Source organism: Erpetoichthys calabaricus, chromosome 4 (assembly GCF_900747795.2).
Source record: "Erpetoichthys calabaricus chromosome 4, fErpCal1.3, whole genome shotgun sequence".
Taxonomy (NCBI): Eukaryota; Metazoa; Chordata; class Cladistia; order Polypteriformes; family Polypteridae; genus Erpetoichthys; species Erpetoichthys calabaricus.
In genome coordinates this window covers 7,186,490-7,203,961 of record NC_041397.2, presented here as the reverse complement: position 1 = coordinate 7,203,961, position 17,472 = coordinate 7,186,490, and positions in this window count along the sequence as shown.

Genomic DNA, 17,472 nt, shown 5'->3' with positions numbered 1-17,472 from the left:
ACCCGGCCGGGACAACTCTTTGCTGCAAGGAACAGGGGAGCAAGCCTTGTTCTTTTTTTTCACCTTATATAATTTCTTGTATTAGGAATTTTCGCATACCTCTTGGGGTTAGAGCACAGGGTCAGCCATTGTAAAGCGCCCCTGGAGCAATTACAGGTTAAGGGTCTTGCTCAAGGGCCCAGCAGAGTAGGATCTCTTTTGGCAGTGACAGGGATTCGAACCGGCAACCTTCTGGATACCAGCACAGATCCTTAGCCTCAGAGCTAAGCGTTAGAGCATTACCTCCCCCGGGATGCTAGATGGAAGCCCCCATGGGTTGCAGCGGTGCCTCAGACTCCTGCAAGGCTTCACGGGAGATGGAGTTGTGTACATCCCTGTTGGGATCAGGAGGTGCCGCCAGGGGGCGCTGCAGACTGTTCCTGATCCCATGTGGGTGGTTCTTGCGCCACAACCCAGAAGTGCAGCCAGAAGTGGGGCAATGAGCACCTGAAGCTTCCAGGTGCCTTTTATAAGGGGCCAGCAGACAGAGTCGGGTGGAAGGTGCACGAAGCTTGCCGAGGAGGATTGTTTTAATGTTCTAATGTTCTAATGTAATCTCCCAGTGGATCAAAAACTTCCTGACAGATAGGAAGCAGCAAGTGAGACTGGGAAAAATCACATCCAGCACACGAACAGTCAGCACTGGCGCCCCCCAGGGATGTGTCCTCTCTCCTCTGCTCTTCTCCCTCTACACAAATGACTGCACCTCAAGAGACCCGTCTGTTAAAATCCTGAAGTTCGCAGATGATATGACAGTCATTGGCCTCATCAAGGACAGTGATGAGTCTGTATACAGACGAGAGGTCGAACAGCTGGCCCTCTGGTGCGGTCAAAACAACCTGGAGCTGAACAAGCTTAAAACTGTGGCGATGACAGTGGACTTCAGGAGGAGCCCCCCAGTGCTGCCCCCTCTCACACTACTCAACAGCATTGTGTCTGCTGTGGAAAACTTTAGGTTTCTGGGATCCACAATTTCCCAGGACCTAAAGTGGGAACTAAACATAAACACAATTGTTAAAAAGGCCCAGCAGAGGTTGTACTTCCTGTGCCAGCTCAGGAAGTTCAACCTGCCTCAGGAGCTGCTCATCCAATTTTACTCTGCAGTAATCCAGTCGGTTCTCTGTTCATCTATCACAGTCTGGTTTGGCTCAGCCACAAAACAGGACAGGAACAGACTTCAACGGACAGTCAGGATTGCAGAAAAAATCATTGGTGTTGATCTGCCCTCCATTCAAGACTTATACAGATCTCGAGTCAGGAAACGGGCAGAAAACATCATTGCAGACCCATCACACCCTGGTTACAACCTTTTTCAACTTCTTCCCTCTGGTAGGCGCTACAGAGCACTGTACGCCAAAACTACCAGACATGTGAACAGTTTCTTTCCTCAGGCCATCACTCTCATGAACACTTAAGTCAATCTCACAGCATCAGGGACAATACTAGGTAAAACCGGAGTCCAATTCCTTGTATGTGTACATATACTTGGCCAATAAAGCTGATTCTGATTCTGATTCTGATAAGAGGTTGGTGCCACTTTGAGCAGGAGACAGGCTCATATCAAGAGAAAAGACTTCTCGCTCAGACGCCACACAACAGAGAAAACTGAAGAACAGCATTAAGCCAAGGCCACCAAAATAATAATAAAGCCAGACAATAAACGCATTGTAAATGCAGACCCCCCCATTACTTGATAGCTGTATTCTATTGCCAATATGAGGATCTTCAAGTGAAATATTAGGTAGTCATGTAAGTAATGAGCAGGAAAACTGTCCAGCATTTTCCAATATTTTACAATGTAATTTAAATTGATGTGCTGTGCTTTGTGTTTATTAATGGTTGACATTGGTGACATTGGGCGTACAGGTAACCTCCTGCCAAAAGTAATGTCTGTGCCAATTAACTAGTTTGAGTATGATATGTCATCATACTCGCTAGGGTCATGATAAAGACTGCATTTTTGGGGGCTTACAGCCTTTTCCTTTAAAGGAAGCCATTTTGTATCCTGTTGTTAGGGTTGTGGCCCACCTTTCTAGAGGCGTGGTCTCTGGGGGTCATGACCTCGAGTTCATCAGGAGACGAGGATAAAAGGTCAGCATTAAATCCTTCCAAACACTTTACTGTATTCTCTTTGTGATTAATTTTTGTGTCTTGCCTGGTTTTCAACTTCATGCCTGAATTTCGACTGTTATTTTTGTCTCTCATCTGAGTTTTCGGTCACTTTGTTTCATTTTATTTTTGTTTGATTTGCCTTTTGCACACATCTACACGTTAAACTTAAGAAGTTAGTCATCTGATTTCCAGCCGTGTCAGAGCAACTAGAAGGATGCCTGTCAATAAAAAAAAAAAACCTTTTGGATTCTCTCTGAATCTATTTTTTATACTAAAGACTAACTTTTCCTCCATAAAAAAATTATAAAATAATGGGCCTAAGCTGTCTGATTGGATGGGCTCAGCGCCCTGAGGCCCACCCACAGTGAGTAGCATTGATGACTATGTATTAGCCAGGTGTAAGAGAATATGGTGCTGGATTAAGAACTGTCTTCCTCAGAGCAGGCAATTACACTAAGGAGTTAATTGGGTTGGAGAAGGAAAGAGAGGAAGAGAAGGAAAACGGGAATATTGTGATTGTGTTTGTGCTTGGACAGTGCTGTGGGCTCTTGAGAATGGGGAGGACATTCTCCACAAATGAAGAAAAATAAAAGTACTTGTGTTTTATAAGTGTGCCTTCCGTGTCTGTCTGTGTTGGGTTGGGTGCCTGGCACGCCCCCTAGTGGTTTTGTCACACTGAAACTGTTCAATTAATGCTTGCTTGCTGCACCAGCACCTAATAAGACTAACATCATAGGCAGCTGTGCTGGTAAGCGCAGCACACAACTTTACTGATAGGAGCTAAGCTGCTGGAGCTGGAAGCAGGCGAGAGGCCTTGAGTCAGCAAGCACAGTGCTAAAGCCTTTAGTAATGAAACATTAAATTTTTATATTGCTCAAAGCCAGCTGATATAGTACGAGTTGTTTTACCTTGATTAATTAAGATATTGATTCATGAGGAAGCATTGACATAGAAACTTAAATGCTATCTAGAATGTATGTATACAGCCTGAGAGCAAAGGCAGCTGGGTAATCAGCCAGTGATGCACAGCCACATACGGTCTGACTTACCAGCACAGGGGCTAACCTGATAATCAATTCTTAAAATTAACTCAATACAGCTTGCTTTTAATCTGATCATCTGACATGTTCATGTGCCTTAATATATAAATGTAAATGCTAAAATGTTTATATGTTTAAAGTGTTCATGCGCTAGCATGCGAGTTTACTTCGTTTCCTTTAAGTTTTGGGGTGTTGAAGGTTTTTCCAAAAACTTGTTTAGACTTTGGCGAGTCAAAAGGCCCAGCAGAGCCGCCACGTCCCAAAACAAAAACGTATTTCCTCAGTTCCCTCAAATACACAGCGTCCTTGGTCCTTAAAAAACAAGGCACATGAAAATCAAGCAAGCAGGCCAACATTAAAAACAAAAACGACCTGTCACGGCCCACTTTAGCTGATGCCTCTGCAAGTTCGCCAATATATTAAAACTGCTAGGGAGTTTTTGGGTTGTTTTTTGTCCTGAAGGTAACATGCTAGCTAGTGACTGAACTTGGTGCCTTAAGAGGACCAGAAGACACACACGTGTCACTTCCACAAAGTCGATTCTTCTAGATTTTTGTATTCCACCTACTTCTGTGTTCCTTCATCATTCTGCGAGACACAGTGGCCATTTTCTCCTTCCCTTTTTCAAGTCTTCATGATTAAATGTCTTGTCTTCGTGAGCCTTCTCATTCACCTGGGGCCTCATGCATAACGCCGTGCGTAGAACTCGCACTATAACATGATGTAAGCACAAAAGCCGAAATGTGCTTACGCACAGAAAAATCCAGATGCAGGAATCTGTGCGTTCACCAACTTCCGCGTTCTTCCGCTACAAAAATCCCGCTCAATAAATAAACGCACATGCACACGCCTGCTGTCCCGCCCCAACTCCTCCCAGAATTACGCCTCTTTGAATATGCAAATCAATATAAATAGCCCTTAAGCTCAGCGTTCTGTGAAAAGATAATGGGAAAAGCATGGGGGAAAATGGAAGAATTTCAGCGAATACTAAATGGAGGCAAAGAAAAATGTACCATTTGTTGGTTTAAACAGTGATATAAGCAACAAAAGGAAGTTGATCGAGTGACATAGCGTGTCGGAGAAACTCAAAAGCTCAAGTTCACAAAGTCACACAGTGCCCGAAATAAAAAAGAAGTTGTCACATATCAAAGTCGGCGTGAAAATTCAACTCATAGCCCACCGTCTGAGTGTCATATGAAAGATTATTAGGGTACAGACAAAAAAAATAGGCACACAGTGGGGACAAAAGCACGAAATGTCAACTTTAATCTCAAAATTTCCACTTTAATCACGTAGTTTATTTTGTCTTTAAAGTAGAACATCATAAACTTCATCTTACAATCGTTTAATTTACTAGCTTCTCAAATCCCATCGTAACTAAAGTAGCATGTTAAATGCTTTGTTGTGTATTTGATCTTCTATGTGCTCTATGTGCCTGAATCACTACGTGCTCTTCCTCTGACAGGACACAGAATCCATTACGTTCATAATATTACAGCACTCTGAGTAATTAAAATACTGAGATGTATACGTGATATCTTTTTCATGATAATATGAGTTAAAGCATGTTATTAAACATGGGAACACGGTGGCACAGTGATTGTTCATGTCTCACGCAAGATGCTTACTGCGCAACCTTCGATGAAATGCTTTATTACAGAAGTGCTGTCTCTTTCAAACGTACTAACCTCCAATTCCTGTCCTTACTTTTCTTTCTCCAAATACCTAATCGCCACACACTCAGCTCTGTAATAGACGTGAAGCCATCTGTAAGCTTAGAACGCCGATTCTTCAAAACTTTTAAGGAACATCGACATATCTTCTTAATGTTTAATTACTCTATTCATCTATCCTTCCAGTGTCACGCCAGCCACAGCATGAATACAGCGCGAGGCAGGAACAAACCGTGAATGAAGATTAAGCTCGCTAGAGTTGTGGCACTGTGTAGTTAAAGTTAAAGTTTTATCTGTATAATATAATCAACATATTTTGCTGCATTTCATCTTAAAAATGGTAGCGTCATCATGCGTAAATACGCGCTTTATAAAGTGGCTCAGGTTGTGCAATATTATAACTGTATCATAAGTACAATTACCTCACTGTAACTTGCAAGTACAAACAGTTCTACAAGGAGCACTTGATGGACTGATTGAGTGCGTTTAGAGTTCTTGGGATGAAACTGTTTGTGAACCGCGAGGTCCGTACAGGAAAGGCTCTGAAGTGTTGGTCTGATGAAAGCAGTTAAAATAGCGAATGGCTGAGGCAGCGTGTGCTTGATGCTGTATACCGATAATTCTCTTTCCAATCGCTGTAGATCTTTGATCCACACTCAGATACAGTGATATAAATACTCCGAGTGGTGCAGTGAGAGGAATATGGAAAAAGATGATCCGCTGTGGCAAAACCTAACGTGAGCAGCTGAAAGAAGAAGAAGAAGGTGCAGTGAGAGTAACAATGCTAAAGCAGTTATGGTATTTAGAATAGTTTGGCCATTCTGTGGACCATTATATTGTTACAAGTTAATTACAATCCGATGCATTAAACTAATAAACAATATGCAGTTAATTTCAGTGTATTTATAAAGCTGCGTCAGGAAAAGAAAGCATAACCACTCAGGAACAGTAGCACTGCTTTGATGCTGGGTGCCACCAGTCTGCAAAACCGAGCGGAGAACTTGCGTACGACACGGTATGAAGTATCGTGGAAAAGTGCGTGGCTTTACGCCAAGTGTAGGTTATATACATCGCGATTTGAACGTGGAAACGTTCTTACGCAACATTTCTGCGCGTACGCACCATTTATACATGACGCCCCTGGTGTCTAACCCATCGTTCATTAACTGTCATGCTTAATCGTCTCTTCTCCTGGTCTCATGTTTCTATTTGTAATGGGCTGTCACAGTAAGGCTGTCTCAGATGCTGGAGAGCATTGACATCATATCTGTGCTTAGGGTAACACAATTTTGTACATAATTTACGCACATTTACGCATTACTCACATCTAAATCTGTTCCTCGGAGAGTCTCAGTCAGGGCAGCTGATGGAACGGTCCTTACGGATGACACTGCAGTTGTGATCCGTTGGGCTGGCTACTTTGAGCAGTTGTTTAAAGCTGATCCTCCGGTTAGGACGTTGAATATCTCTGGTCCTCAGTCCTTGTGGCTGATCCTCCAGTTAGCTGTGAACCCCCCCAGTCTCACTGAGATGGCACAGGTGGTGAACCAGCTGGGTATAGAAAAGGCTGCAGGGATCTATGGTATCAGGAGTGAACTTCTCCAGGATGGTGGTAAGGCTGTCCTCCTGGCATTGCAAGCAATCTTTGCTTCTTTTTGGGAGACTGGCATCATCCCAACTGACTGGAAAATGGGATTTATCGTCCCTATCTGGAAAGGGAATGGTGATTGCCTGGATTGCAGCAACTACTGGGGCTAACACTGCTCTCGGTGCCGGGTAAGGTTCTTGCTAGGGTTATCCTCAATAGGATCCGTGATTACTTGCTCACCTACCAGCGACCAGAAAAGTCTGGTTTTACGCCTAAGAAGTCTACCATCGACCGCATCCTGGCACTGAGGGTTCTCATGGAACGCAAACGCGAATATCGGCAGAGTTTCTTTGAAGCCTTTGTCGATTTTCGCAAAGCGTTCAACTCAGTTGATCGAGCTGCCCTGTGGGACATCCTGAGGATTCACGGGATCCCCTCCAGGTTGCTGGATATCATGGCTGGCCTGTACACTGGTATTGTGAGTGCTGTGTAGAGTGGAAGCAGACTCTGTGTTTTTTCCCAGTTGATTCTAGGGTCTATCAGCGGGGTGTGTTCTGCTCCTACTCTGTTCAATGCTTGTATGGACTGGGTGTGGGGTAGGGTCGTGGGGTCCAGCAGCTGTGGGGCATCTGTTGGTGAAGAAAGAGTCATGGATCTTGATTTTGCTGATGATGCTGTGATCTTTACAGAGTTAATGGAGGCTCTGATCGGGGCGCTTAAGAGACTGAGTGAGGGGTCTGAGTGTCTGGGCTTGCGAGTGTCCTGATAAAAATCAAGAGCCAGGCCTTTAATAACCTCTTGGGCACGGCCATCAGCAGTGTGTCTGTCTGCGGAGAGAGTGTCGACCTCGTCCAGAGGTTTACTGACCTCGCAGTGACATTTATGTCTCTGATGACTCTTCCTATGAAGTCAGTAGATGGATTGGGAGAGCATGGGGGTCATGAGGTCTCTAGAAAGGGGTGTGTGGCGCTCCTGATGTCTGCAAAAGGATGAAGGTCGAAGTCTTTAGAGTCCTGGTGCTTCCTGGTTGTGAGACATGGACAGTATGCAATGACCTGAGATGAAGTCTGGACTCCTTTGGTATATCTTTGGAGAATCCTTGGATCCCGCTGGTGTGACTTTGTGTTGCTCATGGAGTCCCGAATGAGACACATGACCTGCATTGCGAGGGAGCATCAATTACGGCACTACGGCCATGTGGCGTGTTTCCCAGAGGGTGATCCAGCTCGTAGGATCCTCATTGTTGAGGACCCGAGTGGCTGGACCAGGCCAAAGGGTCGCCCACGTAACACCTGGCTGCGGCAGATAGATGGTCATTTCCGAAGGGTGGGATTGCACTGTGTGTCTGTCTGGGGGGTTGCCAACTGGGATCCCAAGTTGTTTCGTTGGGTAGTGGGTACGGCAACACGCTGTACCAGTGCATGCTCCCCAACTTGACTTGACTTGCCATATGCCGTGCAGGCTCCCTATGCAGTCCTCCACCTGCTCTGAGATGTGAATGAAGTGCTTGACTGACCCGCTCACATTTGTACGTGACTATGTGATCAGCCAGGCACCTTAATCAACCTTGGAGTGGCGTGTGCACACTCACCCCGTGAACCTGCACCCCCTTGGAGCCTGCATGGCCCGGGACACGACGTTATTTATGAAAAGTCGTGCTTTGTCACGGACCACTTATCACACAGGCCAAAGCTAAACTGACCAATCAGATTTCAACGAGGGACCAGACACACAAATCTACAGACATTAGCATTTTATTGTACTGTATAATAGATAGTGCTGTAGTTGACAGCTAAAAATTGTTACATGATGGAGAAAAAATTCAGCATACAAAAGCATATAAAAATCACATGAAATAATCAAAATATTTTTTTTTTATGTGTTATGCCATTTTGTGGCACGTCAATCAAAGCCCCCCATGACACCTGACTCTATTCACAACTGTACACTTAGAGTTGAGCCGTAAATGACAGCCTGGCATGCTCTGTTTTCTTGTGCCCATCTGATCCATTAGCTTCTACATTTATTGGGTGAGATGAATGGCACTCTGTCTCCTGGCACAACTTTTGTAATGTGGCAGATCAACGGCAGGCCAGGGAACCCTTAACTGAATTGTTCAACAAGCCAAGCAAGGTTGCTGCAGGTTAATCATTTTCTTTCCCAGCTTTCTCTGGAGACCATCTCACTGGTCTGTACCCAGAATCTGTGGGAAATCCGATTTAAACCTGTAAGACTAAACAATATTTCATCAGAAAAAAAGGGAAGATTTATAAAAATGTATGGAAACAACTGCCCAGACAGATATGGCAAACCTGTGTTAGCAATGCTGATTTCTACTAAAAACAAGATATTCTTATTTTGTATGTTTTTATGAAATGAAGGGAAAATGGGTGAGGCCTCTAAAAACAAATAAAGGACCAGGCCAGAATCCTCACTATATGCCCAATGGAGGCTCACCTGAGCTCAGCCATACTGCTAGTACAATCTGTTGGCTTCATCTGATCAGACTTAAACTTAGTTCTTCCTGAGCCAGCTGGCACATTAGAATGCCAATCGATTTCCATCGAGCTCGGTCAGCAGCAGCAGCCTCAGCTTCTTCCAATAACCAAGCTATGTGCCACCAGGTTCTCCTTGGTTGCTCTTGCTTCCATTTCCCATACACTGGCATCCATAGCTATGGTAGGCATTCTGGGGGAATGTGGAGAATGCGGCCTGTGAACTGAAACTGGCATTCAGTGACATTATCGGCAGTTAGACAATTTACTTCTTAATTCCTTACATAGTCACAGTATGAGATATGAAAGATCCATCAAAGGCACCATTGCTGGAACACATTCAGGCGTTTCTGCATTCACCTTCCAAGTTTCACTGGCATAGATAGCGGTAGGAATTACAATTGAATTCAGAAGGCGAATTTTAGTTGATAAGACAATGCTATTGGTTTTCCAAATAGGCCCCAAATGACGCATAACAGCTATCGACTTCCCGATGTGACAAAGAGTGTTGGTCGTAGTCTTGGCTTTAGCTGATACAGACCCAAAAATGAAGAGCTGGCAAAACAACTGAATTCAAAAATACAGCAAAAGCCCTAGAAGAGGAGGGATGACTGTAAACCCCCAGCTTGTATAATCATTATCTAAGCCAGTGTTTTTCAGCCAGTGTGCTGTGAGAGCTATTCAAGTGTGCCATGGAAATAATAGTGTAGCACACCTGGGTGTGAACCTGAGAGGGATCGAGTTCCAAAGGTGGTTGAGACCTGTTTGAGGAGAACAGGTCTACCGGGAAAAGCTGGTATAAAAGCAGCTCTGTGACGGCCCTGGTGCTCTACACTATTATTTCCATGGCACACCTGAGTAGCTCACACAGCACACTGGCTGAAAAACACTGGCTTAGATAATGATTATACAAGCTGGGGGTTTACTGTCATCCCTCCTCTTCTAGGGCTTTTGGAACTCGATCCCTCTCAGGTTCACACCCAGGTGCGCTACACTATTATTTTCATGGCACAGAGCTGCTTTTATACCAGCTCCTGAGAGGAATCGCGTTCCAAAGGTGGTTGAAACCTGTCTGAGAAGGACGCGTTCCAAAGGTGGTTGAGACCTGTCTGAGAAAGACAGGTCTACCGGGAAAAGCTGGTATAAAAGCAGCTCTGTGACTGCCCTTCAGATGTGTCGGCTGTCTGCTAGAGTCCATCTGGCTGTTCGTGTTGGTCACCAGTGTGTCTCACAGGGCCGGTGGATAGCAGGCATATGAGTTGCCTCTGAGGCACAGAAGGGCAGGCAAAGAGACAAAGCAGCTGGGTGATGCCATCAGACTGGCGCGTCTCTGAACGCTGATCTCAGAGCTGCTTTTATACCAGCTTTTCCAGTAATCCCGCCCCCTTCAGACAGTTGAGGATGAGTATGAGATAGGATGTGTTTGCGGTTAGTAAAACAGTGGTGTGCTTTGGGATGTTTTCTTTTTTTTTTTTTGCTGCAAAAAAGTGTGCCACCCCAGATAAAAGTTTTGGGAAACACTGATCTAAGTAATGTGCAGAAGTGATTAATAAAATGTTAGGTGATGTCATAAAAACTGCATAAATCGAGAAACGTTCTGTTTAGACTGCGTAACGCACTAGTGAGACCACATCTGGGGTATTTTGAGCAATTCTGGTTACCACGCTACAAGAAAGGCAGGCATTCTCTTTTCTTCCCTCCCTTCTTCTCTCGATGCCCACCTTCCTCTTGTCTGCCACCTTGCTAATACTTCTCCTCCCACCCCAGCCCCTGTCTTATCTTTCACTTTCAGTTCCTTTCACACGGGAACTGCACTCTGCTGAAAGTTCTTGGCATAAGTAGGTCTTCCTTCTCTGGGTCTCTACTATGTGCAAATAAACCACTCTTTTAAAACCTGAATTGTATCTTCTTAAAGAAATGCTGGCAGCCCTTTCTCTTCCCTTAAGCCCACCTACCTGCTGCTCCAAAAACCACCCATCTCTCCTAATGATCTTGCTGTCCTCTTCACTTCCAAAGTCCACTAGCACCCCACAGTTCTCTAGCTCAGCGTTTCTCAACCTTTAAGTATTTGCGACCGAGTTTTCATAACAGTTTTAGTCGCGCCCCCCTTAACGTTTTTTTGAAATTTTTTACTTCCGATACACCGCTACAAGTTTAAAATTTTCCTACAAATAGCGAAATTACTCCACATATGGCAACATTCGCGCATAGGGGGGCACGCCCATAAGTTTGAGAACCGCTGCTCTAGCTCAACCTCTGTGTTGTTCTTCTTTATCCTTCTTTCTGGAAAATGACCCTGCCATTTCTGTCCTGCTCTGTAGCCACAGATCCTCCACCTTTGCACTCAACCCTATTGTTTCACATCTTCTTCAGCCCATCTCTTCTTCCTTGATACCCTAAATCTTGACTCCTTCTAATGGTGCACCAGCCTCTGGTATCCTCCCTACTAATTTCAAGAAGTCTGACGCTCTCCATATTCTCAAGACACCCTCTCTCAACATATACAATACAATACAATACAGTTTATTTTTGTGTAGCCCAAAATCACACAAGAAGTGCCGCAATGGGCTTTAACAGGCCCTGCTTCTTGACAGCCCCCCAGCATTGACTCTCTAAGAAGACGAGGAAAAACTCCCAATAAAAACATTTGTAGGGAAAAATGGAAGAAACCTTGGGAAAGGGAGTTCAAAGAGAGACCCCTTTCCAGGTAGGTTGGGCGTGCAGTGGGTGCCAAAAGAATGCAGTCAATACAATACAATACACAGAACAGAACAAATCCATAATACAGTATAAAAATAAAAATTTTAGTACAGAGCAGAATTTAATAGTAGATGATATCCCATAATAAGATTTGGATTTGTTTAGTGTCCTGGAGACCTCAGTCATCAAGCTGCCTCCCCCTATTGGCCATTCCATGGCTGAAACAGCGCTGGGCCAGCCAATCCGATGAAAGGACCCCTCTTTCTCACGATTCCTGCGATTCTACATCATGGATGATTTTACCTTAGGCAGGCAAAACAACTTGGTAGGTGGGCCGTGGGCACCAAGTGCCACATTTGAGTACTGAGAAGAGAAACACAATAGGTGAGGATTAGTAACAAATTCTAACTATCATGTTACTTATGTGGTGGCACGGTGGCGCAGTGGTAGCGCCTGCTGCCTTGCAGAAAGGAGACCCGGGTTCTCTTCTCGGGTCCTCCCTGTGTGGAGTTTGCGTGTTCTCCCTGTGTCTGCGTGGGTTTCCTCCGGGCACTCTGGTTTCCTCACACAGTCCAAAGACATGCAGGTTAGGTCGATTGGCGATTCTACATTGGCCCTAGTTTGTGTGTGTGTCCTGTGGTGGGTCGGCACCCTGCCCAGGATTGGTTCCCTGCCTTGTGCCCAGTGTTGGCTGGGATTGGCTCCAGCAGACCCCCGTGGTCCTGTGTTCGGATTCAGCGGGTTGGAAAATGAATGGATGGATGTTACTTATATTTTAGTGCTAATGGCTAACAACAGAGATGTACAGTTAATCAGCAGCTCTAGTCAGGGTGTGCTAAACTGAAGTTGTTAGTCTTCAGCCGGGATTTAAAAGCTGAGACCGAAGGGGCATCTCTTATAGTAGCAGTGCAGACCATTCCACAGTTATGGGGCCCTGTAACTAAAAGCTCAACCTCCCATTATTATTTTATTAATCCTTGGAATCATAAGCAGACCGGCATCTTGAGATCTTAATGTGCGCTCTGGTTTTTAAGTCATTATAAGTTCAGACAAGTAAGTCGGACCTCGGCCATTTAATGCCACCAAGAATTACCCTCCTGTCTCCTTTCTGTCCAAGAGGCTCCACCACGTCCAAAGAACATCTCTCCTCTTATCTCTCTGACTGCAATCTAGTAGATCCCCCCTCAGTCTGGATTCCACCAAGGTCACTCTACCGAGACTGCTCTGCTTTTATAGTCACAGACGCTCTTAGATCTGCTTGAGCTCCTTCGTTCTCTTCAATCCTTATCCTTCTCGACCGTTCGTCAACTTTCAATATTGTCCGCCGCTCACTGGTTGTCTATTCCGTCGATAAACTAAGAATCCCTGGATCTGCTTTGGATTGGTGAGGTAAAGTGAGGTCCGCTGCTGATTGCCTTTTTAAATAAATAATCGCCATACTTGCAGCTTAAGGAAGGGGCGTGGTAGCGTGGCAGGAGCGGATCCCGGGCGCGATGCGGTGTGGGTATTTCCACACTTACGTGCCCAGGTGCGGAATCGCCCGGGTCTGTAATTAATGTCGGGAGCAGCTAATTGCCACGCCTGTGCCATGCCCACCACATAAAATAGGATGTGCGCAAGTGCGAGAGGGGAAGAAAAGAAACGAAAGGAAGAAGACAGAAACAAGGAGGGAGGTTAAAGTGAGAAGAAGGCGGGAGTGTGGGAATGAGTGAGCGAGAGAGAAAGAGAGAGAGAGCAGGTTCGCTGGTGAAGGTCGGCAGCTGGGATGGAGAGCCCCTAAGGAGCAGTGTGTGGCCGACACCCGGTGAGGGGCAGTTGGAAGTGGTGGGGTGGTTTCTAGGAGCTGGAATGACCGGCAGTATGGATGACTCGCTGTGGAAGGCAGTAGGAGTCAAGGAGACTTTCATAAAGCATTCGACGTAGTTGATCACGCTGCCCTGTGGGATACCCTCAAGGTTGCTGGATATCATGGCCGGCCTGTACATGGTACTGAGTGGAGGCATAACCTCTGTGTTTGTCCCAGTTGTTTCTGGGGTCCATCAGGGGTGTGTTCTGCTCCTACTCTGTTTAATGCTTGTATGGACTGGGTGTTGGGCTGGGTAGTGGGGTCCAGCAGCTGGGGGGCATCTATTGGTGAAGAGAGAATCATGGATCTTGACTTTACTGATGATGCTGTGATCTTCGTGAGGTCAATGAAGGCTCTGATCTGGGTTCTTGAGAGACTGAGTGAGGGGTCAGAGTGTCTGGGCTTGCGAGTGTCCTGTGTGATAAAAACACAGACCAGACATCATAAAAAGGTTTGGGGCAGCCACCCGTGTAACATCCCTGGCTGCAAAGGTTTTTTGAATTGACAGAGATGTTCGCAATACTGAGTCCAAAACAGAACTGATTTCTTGGTGGTAACATGGCGGCTTTAAAGGCCCGTATAGGAAGTTACATCATCGAAGGGACCAGATCCGGAAGTGATGTTATTAAGGGGGCCAGACCCGGAAGTGACATCATCGGGGCCCCCTGACCCAGAAGTGACGTCATTAGGGGCCCCAGACCCGGAAGTGATGTCAGCGAGGGGGCCGGACCCAGAAGTGACATCGTATGAGGTACTGGAACCTGGCAGGATTTCTCGGGAATGGTCTGCAGGAAACTGTGAAACAGTTAGTGCACCCCGCCACCCCCTGGTCGGATGTGGTATTACCATTACTTAAGCCCTTCAGCTGTCTCCTACTCACACGTGTGTGACACCTAATAAAAACCAGCATCCAGGTCATTAATGACCTCTTGGACATGGCCATCAGCAGTGTGTTTGTCTGCGGAGAGAGTGTTGACCTCGTCGAGAGGTTTACTTACCTCAGCGGTGACATTCATGTGACTCTTCCTATGAAGTCAGTAGACGGATTGGGAGAGCATGGGGGGTCATGAAGTCACCATAAAGGGGTGTCTGGCACTCCTGATATCTGCAAAAGGACAAAGGTCCAAGTCTTTAGAGTCCTGGTGCTCCCTGTTTGTGAAACATGGACACCTGAGATGAAGACTGGAATCGTTTGGTGTCTCCTTGGAGAATCCTTGGGTCCCGCTGTTGTGTATTGTGTGTTGCTCATGGACTCCCGAATGAGGCACATGACCTGCATTGTGAGGGAACATCAGTTACGGCACTATTGGCATGTGCTGTGATTGCCTAAGGGTGATCCGGCTCACAGGGTACTCATTGTTGAGGACCTGAGTGGCTGGACAAGGCCAAGGGGACGCCCATGTAACACCTGGCTGTGGCAGAGAGGGGGTCATTTCCGAAAACCACGTGTTCAGCCTGGGGTGTTGCCAACCAACTGTGTCGACATGTGGTGGGTGCAGCAATGTGCTGTACCAGTGCATGCCCCCCAACCTGACCTGACCTGACACCTGTTGTACAGCGCCACCTAGTGTTTCTTGGAATTCAATGTCTATTTCCAGATTTTAAGTAGAGTGGTTTACCAAATCACTTTTGAAAGTCTCCTTTGGTTCGGGCATAAACCTTCATTGGCCAATCAGAAGGTGAGCACATCTAACATGAGGGAGATAACTCAAGGGAACCCCCCCCCCACACACACTTCCCGTCAAAGAGACTTACATCTGACCCTGAATACAAGCCAAAGTGCAATGTGCTCATGGATTTGGTTACAAAGAAAGAGCAGCCAACCGGAAACCATAAACAAGAGCGAGTTTACATTCACTGATGTGAATAAATCTGACTTTAATATCTAATATGGCCACATTAATCCTATTTTTAACAAATCAGGATTTGAACTCGCATCTGGCTGTGATGAACTCCCAAAATGACTTCCATACATCCTACACATTAACTTCTATCAAACGCCAAAAGGGAGTGGGACACGGATTTAAAATTTTTTAGTTGATGAATACATGAAATCGATGCCTCATTCCAGACAGAAAAGTTTTTACATTTTTCATCTTCTTCCACCACATCATCTTCATCCTGGCGAGTCAATGACAAACAACTATATTATCTACATTAACGTGCCCACTGATCACATGTGTGACACCATCAGGAATTGACAAGACGGCTCTCTATCGACTTATGATGCCTGCCGAGTCTGAAGAAGCCATGTGGGCAGCAGTGGGTGCAAGGCGGAGACAAATTATGGGCTGCACATTAGGTCATCATAAGGTACATGAGGGAGACACGTGAAGAACATGCAAATCTCCTTTCAATTACTCAGTTTAACGCAACTTTGCAAAATATACAGAGGTGGGCAAATGTGTTGGTACCCCTCGGAAAAAAGAGAAGAATCCACAATTGTCTCTGAAATAACTTGAAACTGGCCAAAGTCATTGGCCCCCATCAACATTCATTTCGGATTGAACAAAAATCAGACGTTGCTTTTAGAGTTTTGATTCAACAGAATATTTCAAATAGTAGTTAATATTAATATTTCAAATAATAGCACAATGCCCTGGACAAAAATGCGGAGACCCTTCAGCTAATAATTGGTTGCCCCACCTTCAGAGTTTGCAATCCCTGCACACAAGCGATTCCTGGAGCTCTCCATGAGACTTCTACGCCTGTCCACAGAGCCATATAAGTGCATGGGTACACTGGGCAGTTGCCCGGGGGGCACCATGAGCTTAGAGGCCCCATGCTAATCTATGTATGTTGTGATCTGCAGAGTGGTTGTGTAGGTAGGGGCCCGGGGGCCTATAATGCTTTTAAGACGGCTCCGGCTGTCCACAGTTTGTTTGGTCCACTCAGACTGCTCTACCTGCGTCAGTTCTGAAAAGGTGGTCTTCTCCAGACTTCATGTTTGAGTTTTTCCATAGATGTTTGATGGGATTCAAATCAGTTCTCCTAGAAGGCCACTTCAGAATAGGCCAATGTTGTGTTCCTCGCCATTCTTGGGTGCTTTCAGCTGTGTGTTTTGGCTCCTCATCCTGCTGGAGGGTCCATGACTTGAGACTGAGATGATGCTTTGTGACACTGGGCAGGACGTTTGGCTCCAGAATGTCTCGATGAACTTGAGATTTCATTGTACCCTGCACAGACTCAATGCACCCCATGCCAGACACAGCAAAGCATCCCCAAACTCCTCCATGTTTCAGAGTAGGTCTGGTGGTCTTTACTTTGAAATCTTCATGTATTCGTATGTGGACACAGAGCTGATGTGACTTGCCAAAAAAAGCTCCAGTTGTGTCTCATCTATCCAAAGAACCTTCTCCCAGAAGCATTGTGGCTTGTCAATATGAATTTTAGCAAACTCCAGTCTATCATTTTTATGTGGTGACCTCCTGAGTCTTCATTCATTGCACCTACTGTCACTAAAAAAGCGATGGATAGTGCAATCAAACACTGATGGACCTCAAATTTGGTTGCAAAGAAATTGCATACAGAGAAAGAGGAGGAAAACTGGGAAGGCTTAAGACAAGTGTATTCACTGCATGCTATCGTGCAGTGCACTGTTACTGGTAACTTAATAAATTAGTTAGGGTAATCACTACTGTCGAATTCCAGCCCAGCTGCAGAATTATTATTACTATTATTACTATTAATATCATCATTATTTTTACTATTATTATCATTATTATTATTATTACTATTATTATCATTATTTGTGAATTTGTGAAATTCCCCTTGGGATTAATAAAGTATCTATCTATCTATCTATCTATCTATCTATCTATCTATCTATCTATCTATCTATCTATCTATCTATCTATCTATCTATCTATCTATCTATCTATCTATCTATCTATCTATTATTATTATTATTATTACCTTATTACTATTATTAACAAGTACCTCCAGTGTTCCATGGGGGAACTGAATGATAAGTATTGGG